The sequence below is a fragment of the Saimiri boliviensis genome, chromosome 13 (genome assembly GCF_048565385.1).
Source record: "Saimiri boliviensis isolate mSaiBol1 chromosome 13, mSaiBol1.pri, whole genome shotgun sequence".
Classification (NCBI taxonomy): Eukaryota; Metazoa; Chordata; class Mammalia; order Primates; family Cebidae; genus Saimiri; species Saimiri boliviensis.
This window is the reverse complement of record NC_133461.1, coordinates 93,101,835-93,110,727: the sequence shown is the minus strand read 5'-3', so window position 1 is coordinate 93,110,727 and position 8,893 is coordinate 93,101,835.

Genomic DNA, 8,893 nt, shown 5'->3' with positions numbered 1-8,893 from the left:
GAAAAGGTTTGCATTTCGATAACGCAAAGCCACATGTTCTTTAGCTGGCATAAATAGGAAATAGACATAGTGAATTAAAAGGCTGAATAAAGATTATAGGTATTAAAATGAGTATATATGATTGCAAAACCCTATGCAATCTATGTTAACATTTTTCCTTTGAGGCTGGCAGTGCAGTAAACAACCTTCCGCCCTCCCTGTTCCCTCCTTTCCTTTTGTCCTTTCCTCTCTTCCTCCTCCCTCCTGATATAGTTTGGATGTTTGCCCCTTCCGGAGCTCATGCTGAAATGTAATCTCCAGTGTTGGAAGTGAAAGCTGGTGGGAGGCAACTGGATTACAGGGGTGGATCCCTCACAAACGGCTCAGCGCCATCCCCTGGGTGAGGAGTGAGTTCTTGCTCTGAGTTCACTCTAGAGCTGGTTGTTTAAAAGTATGCAGAATTGGAGATTTTTATGTTAAGTGAAATAAGCCTGGCACGGAAAGACAAATATCGCATGTTCCTGCTTATTTGTGGGATCTAAAAATAAAAACAATTGAACTCATGGATGTAGAGAATAGAAGGATGGCCACCAGAGGCCGGGAAGGGTGGGGCTGGAGGGGAGGTAAGGATGGCTAATGGGTACAAAAAAATAGAAAGAATGACTAAGAGCTACTATTTGATAGCACAACAGAATGACTGTAGTCAATAGCTTAATTGTAAATTTGGAAATAACTAAAAGAGAGTCATTAGATTCTTGTTGTAACACAAAAAATAAATGCTTAAGGGGATGGATACCCCATTCTCCATGATGTGATTATTATATATTGCATGCCTGTATCAAAACATTAAAGGTACCCTAAAAATACATATACCTACTATGTACCCCCAAACAACAAATATTTAAAAATTTAAAAAAAAATTTTTTTAATTAAAAATAAAAGTATGTGGCACTGCCCCCATCTCGCTCTTGCTTCCCCTCTTGCCATGTGAGATGTCTATTCCCCCTTCGCCTTCTGCTATGACTGGAAGCTTCCTGAGGCCCTCACCATAAGCAGATGCGAGCCCCACACTTTTTGTTGTTGTTGTTGTTGTTGTTGAGACTGAGTCTCACTCTGTGGCCCAGGCTGTAGTGCAGCAGCACGATCTCAGCTCACTACAACCTCCTCCTCCCAGGTTCAACCAGTTATCCTGTCTCAGCCTCCCAAGTAGCTGGGACTACTTGTGCCACCGTGCCCAACTAACAGCATGTGCCACCGTGCCCAACTAATTTTTGTATTTTTAATAGAGATGAGAGAGATTTCACCATGTTGATCAGGCTGGTCAAACTCCTGAACCTCCGGTGATCTGACCGCCTCGCCCTCCCAAAGTGCTGGGATTACAGGCGTGAACTACTGAGCCCGGCCCAGCACCACACTTCTTGTACTCTCTGCAGAACCATGAGCCAATTAAACCTCTGTTCTTCATACATTATCCAGTTTCAGGTATTTATAGCAATGCAAGAATGGTCTAACATGCTTCCCTCCTGTCCTTCCTTTTATTTACATCAGTACGGACTCATACATTCCAACTTTACTCAATAGATTCTAACCTGGTATTACTATTGTTTATATTAATGTGCAATTTTGCCAGTTTGGGTTAGTGTCAAACACTTGAAGCCAACCCCTGTCCTGTCGATATGTGCATATCATATTTTGAGCTTATCCTTACAGATACCATAAGATGTTCCTGATTCATTTTCCAATTTTCCTGCTCTAGTTTTGGAATCAGCATTTCTTCAAGGAACCCAGGTTCCATTTATTAAAGATATTTAGGGACAATGATCTGGATAGCAGCTGTGTTCTTTGCCGCAGGCCATTCTAGATCCAATGAGTGAACAGATGAAGAATCACATACACTTACATAGACATATATAAATACATATATACACATATCTATGTATTTCCATATCTATAACTATTGCTACCTCTATCTATAAATCTATATCTAGATACTAAAAAACCTTACTTCATATTTGTACCTCTGATTCCAATCCAGCCCCACAGCTTAGTTTCGCATTTCAATGTTGCTAACTTTCTCCACGAACAATGAAAAGCCTGGCTTTCCTCATCCTCAATAAATTCATAAATTTGTTCCAACCTGGAATACACAAAAACATGTTTTGGAATTGCCAATCAACTGATAAAAGCAAACCTACTAGAGCTAATATTTGTTTTGGGTTCTTTATCGTTGAGGTAAAATTTAAATACCATGAAATTCACAAATCTTAAGTGTGCAATTTGATGAATTTTGACACATCCATATTCTGTTTAACCCTCTACAAAATTTAGAGTATTTTTTTTCACCCTAAAAGTTCCCTTATGCTTCTTTATAATTATCACCACTGGCAGAGGCAAACACTGTTCATTTTTTTTTTTCCATTCCAGATTTATTTTTCCAACATAGATGTTCAACACATTTTTTAACCTCTTTGAGAGATTTATCTAGTTGAAATTATGGAACATACTCTTCGTCTCCAGCTTCCTTTACTCAGCACAGCGTCTGAGAGATTCATCCATATTTTAGCTATATTGGGAGTTCTTTTCTGCGGATGGTGTTTCATTGTTTGAGTGCACAATAGCACAATTGGTTTATCCATTCACCTATTAATGAGCAATTCAGTTCTTTTCAGTTTTTGGTCACCGTGAATGTTCTCATTCATGACTTTTTGGAACTATGTTTTAATTCCTCCTTGGTAAACATTTAGAAGTAGAATTTCTGGGTCATAGAGCAGGCATATGCTTAACTTTATAAGAAATTACCAATCTTTTGGTTTTTGATTTCCATTAGCACTGTATTTCCACTTGCCACTTCTTGGCCAATATTTGGTGTCTTCAGTAGTTTTAATTTTAGACATTTGAGTATAAGCTAGTATCTCATTGAAGTTTTAATTAGCATTTTTCCAATGACTAATAAAGAACTTGGTCATGTGCTTATTGGACGTGCATAGTATTTCCTTCATTGTGTGTCTAGTAAAGATTTTATTTACTTTATTTCTTGCATTGATGTAATGAATAGTTGCAGTTATTTATATATTCTGGATACAAATGTTTTGTCAGATATATACTTTACAAATGTTGTCTCCCAGTCCGTAGCTTCCTGTTCATTTTTAAAGTGTCTTTTAATGAAAAGGTTTAAATTTTGATAAAGTTTAATTTATCGTTAAAAATTCTGTGGTTGTTACCCTGTTCTAAGAAATCTTCACTTACCTGAGGTATTCACAGTAGACTTAAGTTTTTTTAAAAAACACTATCTATAGTTTAAGCTTTTATATTTAGGTCCATGGATGAATGAGGTAGAAGTTATGGTTCTTCTGTTTCCATATAGATAGTTTTTCCATATAATTCATTGAACACTTTCCTTTCCTCACTGAATTGCTTTGCTACCTTTATTCAAAATGAAATAACCAGATAGATATTGGTCTGTTTCTGCGTTGTACCTTATTTCATTGATCTATATGCCTATCCTGTTGCCAGTATTACACAACTTTTGAAATTAAATAATAAAAATGCTCCAGCTTTGTCCTTTTATTTCATGATAGTTTTGGCTATTCTAGGCCCTTTATATTTCCAGTAAGTCTTAGAATCAGATTGTCACCTTTACTAAAATGCCTACTAGGATTATAGTTAAGATCATTTTGGGGAAAACTAACATCTTAATAATACTGAGTCTAGCAACATTTGAACATGGTATATCTCTATATGTGTTACTTAATTGCTCTCATTAGTATTTGTAGCCTTGAACATTAAGGTTTTGCAGATCTTTTGCTGAATTTGCTCCTAAGTATTTTATGTTTTAAAGTTATTGTTGAAGGAATAACCTTTTAATTTGATTTAAAAGTGTGTTTAGTGTTAGTACGTAGAAATGCACTTGATTTATTTTATATTGAACTTGTATCTTAAAGTCTTGCTAAATTCACATATTAGTTCCACTAACTTTTTGCAGATTCCTTAAGATTTTCTATATAAGGAATTGCGTTATCTTCAAATAGGAATCAGTTCCTTCTTCCTTCCAATTGTTGTTTTCTATTTCTGTTTTTTGGCTTATCAAACTGATTCAGACTACCAGTAGAATAGACGTTAAAGGACAAGAAGCATCCTTGTTTGCTTTCCAATCTTGTAAGAGGAGTTGCCTCTTTAACCATCAAGTGTGATATTAACTGATGTTCTATATCAGGTTCAGGAAGTTTCTATTTATTCCTAGTTTGTTGAGAGTTTTTTGTCACAAGTGAATCTATTGAAATTACCATGTTTTTTTTTGTTCTGTTTATATGATAAATTACACTACATTTCAAATATTGATCAACCTTGCATTCCTGGAATAAAACCCACTTAATCAGAATATACCACCTTAACATATTGTTGGATAAGTTGGTTAATATTTTGTTAATGATTATTGTGCTTGTATTGGAATATTAGTCTCTAATTTCCTTTGTAAATATCTTTGTTAGAGTTATGCTGACAAAGTCAGGTAACAGAATTTTGATAGCCTTGTAAAATGAGTTGAGAAGTATTTATTTTTCCTGTTTTCTGAAAGAGCTTATGTAATAGATGTACAGTTATCCAAATTTTCTATTTCATCTTGTGTCAAGTGTGATAAGTAGTCTTCCTGGTAATTTTTCATTTCATGTAAGTTGTCACATTTATTGACATAAAGTAGATTATAATATTCTTCTCTTACCTCTTATTCCTCACATAGGTAATTTGTATTCTTTCTCTTACGGTCTCTTGCCCCACTCCTCCATTTTATCAGTCTCACCAGGATATACCCATTTTATTAATCTTTTTTTTTTTTTTTTTTGAGATGGAGTTTCGCTCTTGTTACCCAGGCTGGAGTGCAATGGTGCGATCTTGGGTCACCGCAACCTCCGCCTCCTGGGTTCAGGCAATTCTCCTGCCTCAGCCTCCTGAGTAGCTGGGATTACAGGCACGCACCACCATGTCCAGCTAATTTTTTGTATTTTTAGTAGAGACGGGGTTTCACCGTGTTGACCACGATGGTCTGGATCTCTTGACCTCGTGATCTACCCGCCTACGGCCTCCCAAAGTGCTGGGATTACAGGCTTGAGCCACCGCGCCCGGCCTATTAATCTTTTCAAAGAATCAACCTTAACTTTGTTAAGTTTCTCTATTGTGTCTGCTTTCTATATTGTTGGCTTTTAGTCTTATTTATTTCATTCTTTTTTACTTACTGTAGATTTCATTTGTCCTCCTTTTTCTGGATTTTTAAGTAGAAACTTAGATCATTGACTTGAAAGTTTTATCTTATTTAATATAGCCATTTAAAGCTCTCAATTTTTTTTCTAAGCCATGCTTTAGCTGAGTCTCACAAACTTCTATTTGGGAATTTAGATTTTTGGAAGAAATGTACTTTTGTGATCGTTTGATTCCATTGTTTTCCTAATTTTTCTTATGATTTCTTCTTCAACACATTTAAAAGTATACTGTTTAATTTCTAACTATTTGGAGGTTCTTTTAGACATTTGCTTCTAATTTAATTTTAATCAGAGAATATATTCTGTAAGACTTCAACCTTTTGAAATTTACTGAGACTTATTTCATGTCCTAACTTATATTTTATCGTGATGAATGTTGTATATGCAAACATGATATCCTGAAGCTGTTAGGTATAGTGCTCTATAAACATCAATTAGGCCAAGTTGTCTGGTAATGTTTCGCAGATACTCTAAATTCTTACTGATTATTCATTATCTTATTGTTTACTGAAAATGCTATGTTAAAGTCTCACTCAAACTTGTGATCTTGTCCATTTATCCCTTTAGTTCTGTTAATTTTGGCTTATTATATTTTGATGGTCTATTATCAGGTAGACACACTTTCATGATAGGGTCTCCCTGATTAATGACCCTCTATATTATCATACAATGTCTTTATTTCTGGTAGAACTTCTTCTCTTAAAGCATATTTTTTTAATTGTTAAAAAAGCCTTTCCAGCTTTTTTGTTTTTGTTTACATGGCATATCCTTTCTATTTATTTACTTTCAAACTATTTGTGTTTTTATAATTAAAGTGCATCTCTTGCTGACAGCGTATGTTTGACTTATTTAAATTCATTCTTATAATCTTTACATTGTAACTTATATATAATGTAATTTTATATAGGGCTATCATTTTGTTATTTGTTTCTCATTTGTCCAGTCTGATTATTTGTTTCTCTGTTTCTCTTTTCGTGCCTTCTTTTATTTTAATACAATATTTTAGTATTTCATTTTAATTCTCTATTGACTTTTTTTCTTCTAAGTAATAGGGTTCTCACATTGTCACCCAGGCTGGAGTATAGTGGTGCGATGATACCTCACTGTAGCCTTGAAGCCCTGGGCTCAGGTGGTTCTCCTGTTTCAGCTTCCTGAGCAACTAACAGTACTGGTGCATGCCACTGCACCCAGCTAATTTTTTTTATTTTTAATTTTTGTAGAGACCGAGTCTTGCTTTGTTGCCTAGGCTGCTGTTGAACTCTTGATCTCAAGCAGTCCACACTCCTCGGACTCCCAGAGTTCTGAGATAATAGGTATAAGCCACCATACCTCGCCGCTGAATTTTTAGTTCTACTTCTTTACATCATTTTTCAGTGGTGATTCTAGAGATTGCAATATGCATCCTTAAGTTTAGTACAATCTGCTTAAAGTTAATATGACATCATTAATATTATATCATGTAAATTACATCATCCATATGTATATTATATATTACATCATTAATTACATTATAATTGTATATTACATCAGATGTATATTAAATTATATTACATTATGTAAACTATCTTGCAACTGCATAATTTGCCCAATTTTGTGCTATTTTATCATATATATTACATCTGCTTATATTGTAAACTCTACAACATAATGTTACAATTTTTACTTTAACCCTTCATATGTCCTTTAAATAAGGGAAGAAAAAATGTAGTCATTTACATATATCCATGTATTTGCCATTTCTGGTGATCTTTATTCATTCTTGCAGATCCAAGTTACGATCTGTTATTATTTCCTTGGTCACTCAAAGAATTTTCTTTAGCATTTCTTGTAGTGCATGTTGGCTACTGACTCATTCTCTCACTTTTCATTATTTGAGAATATGTTTACTTCTTCTTCATTTTTGAAGGACATTTTCATTGGATGTGGAATTTGGGGTTGACAGGCTTTTCTTTCAGCACCTGGAAGATGTAATTCCATTGTCTCCTGGAATCTATTAATTTCTCTTGACTTGTCGAAGTTTGGTAGATCAGGCCCCTTTTTCTCATGTGTACTTTATTTGTTTATATTTTCAAGATTTTCTGTTTATCTTTTAAAAAATTATTTTACTATGATGTGTCTAAGCATGGTTTTCTGTATTTTTCTTTCTGCTATGTTTGCTGAACTTCTTAGATCTGTACAATTATGTTTTCACCAAATTTTGGGAAATTTTTGGCCATGATTTTTCAAATATTTTTCTTTTCTTTTCTTTCTTTCTTTCTTTTTTTTTTTTTTTTTTTTTTGAGGTGAGGTCTTGTTTTGTCACCCAGGCTGGAATGCATTGGCATGATCTTGGTTCACTGCAATCTCCACCTTCTGGGTTTAGTAATTTTCCTACCTCAGCCTCCTAAGTAGCTGGGATTACAGGTGCATGCCACCACACCCAGCTAATTTTTGTATTTTTCATAGAGACGGGGTTTCACCATGTTGGCCAGTCTGGTCTTGAACTCCTGACCTTAGGTGATCCACCCACCGTGGCCTCCCAAAGTACTGGGATTGCAGATGTGAGCCACAGTGCCCTGCTGATTTTTCAAAAATTTTATACTCTATTTTCTACCTCCTCTCCTTCTGGGACTCTTAAGTATATCTGTGTTCATATGTTTGATGTTTCTTCATAGATCCTTTGGTCTTTCATCACTTTTCTCAATTTCTTTTTCTTCTCTGTTTTTCAGATTAGATAATTTCTGTTCATCTTTTTTTTTTTTAATTCACTAATCTTTTACTGTTTCCAATCAGCTGTTAAGCCCATTTTAAAGACTTAATTATTACACTTTTTTCATTCTGGAATTTGCTTTGCTTCTTTTTGTTTCCATTTTTCCACTGATATTATCTTTTAAGTTCTTAAAATATTTAAAACAGATTTTTAAAAATATTTTTTGTTAATTCTGACATCTGAGACGTATTGGGATAGACTTCTATTGATTGAATTTTTTTTGACTCTGTCAAGTGATATGCTGTTTCTTTGCATGCATGTCTAGTAAGTTTTGATTAAACCTGGTTCGTTTGATGATACATTTTAAATACTCTTGATTGTCTATTTTTTTTTGGCTGAGTGTTGAGTTTTGTTCTAGCTGGACTCAAATTCCAAATTTTATCTCCCTTGTCAGGGCATTAGTTGAAATCTGTACTCAGTTTTTCATTACTTGGAGTTTCCTACACACACACACACACACACACACACACACACACACAGTCCGGAGGTCTGCAGGAATGTATGTAGAGAGTTTATGCATAGATTTAGAGGCGTCCATATCTGTGGCTACCATCTTTCTGAAATTTCTCCCCTCACAATCCAGCATGTTGGCAGCCCCAAATCCTGTCCTTTAACTCTTCAAACAATTAAAATTGTGGTTTTAGCTTCAGTTCTAGATTCTTTCTACCACAAGGTCTGGGCAATATTCTCAACTGAAAAAACATATACAGTTCCCTTCTTTAAAGGACTGATTCCCTTCTTATTTCTGCCTGCTTCTAGACACTCTCCAGTGCCTTTAGATAGACATTATTTACATTTTTTTCCACAGTATATAAGTGTGATCTGCAGGAGGTTTAGTCTGATGCCAGCTACCCTACCATTACCAAAAGTGGAACTCCAGTTGACCAGTTTTTAAAATATGCCTTTGTATTTC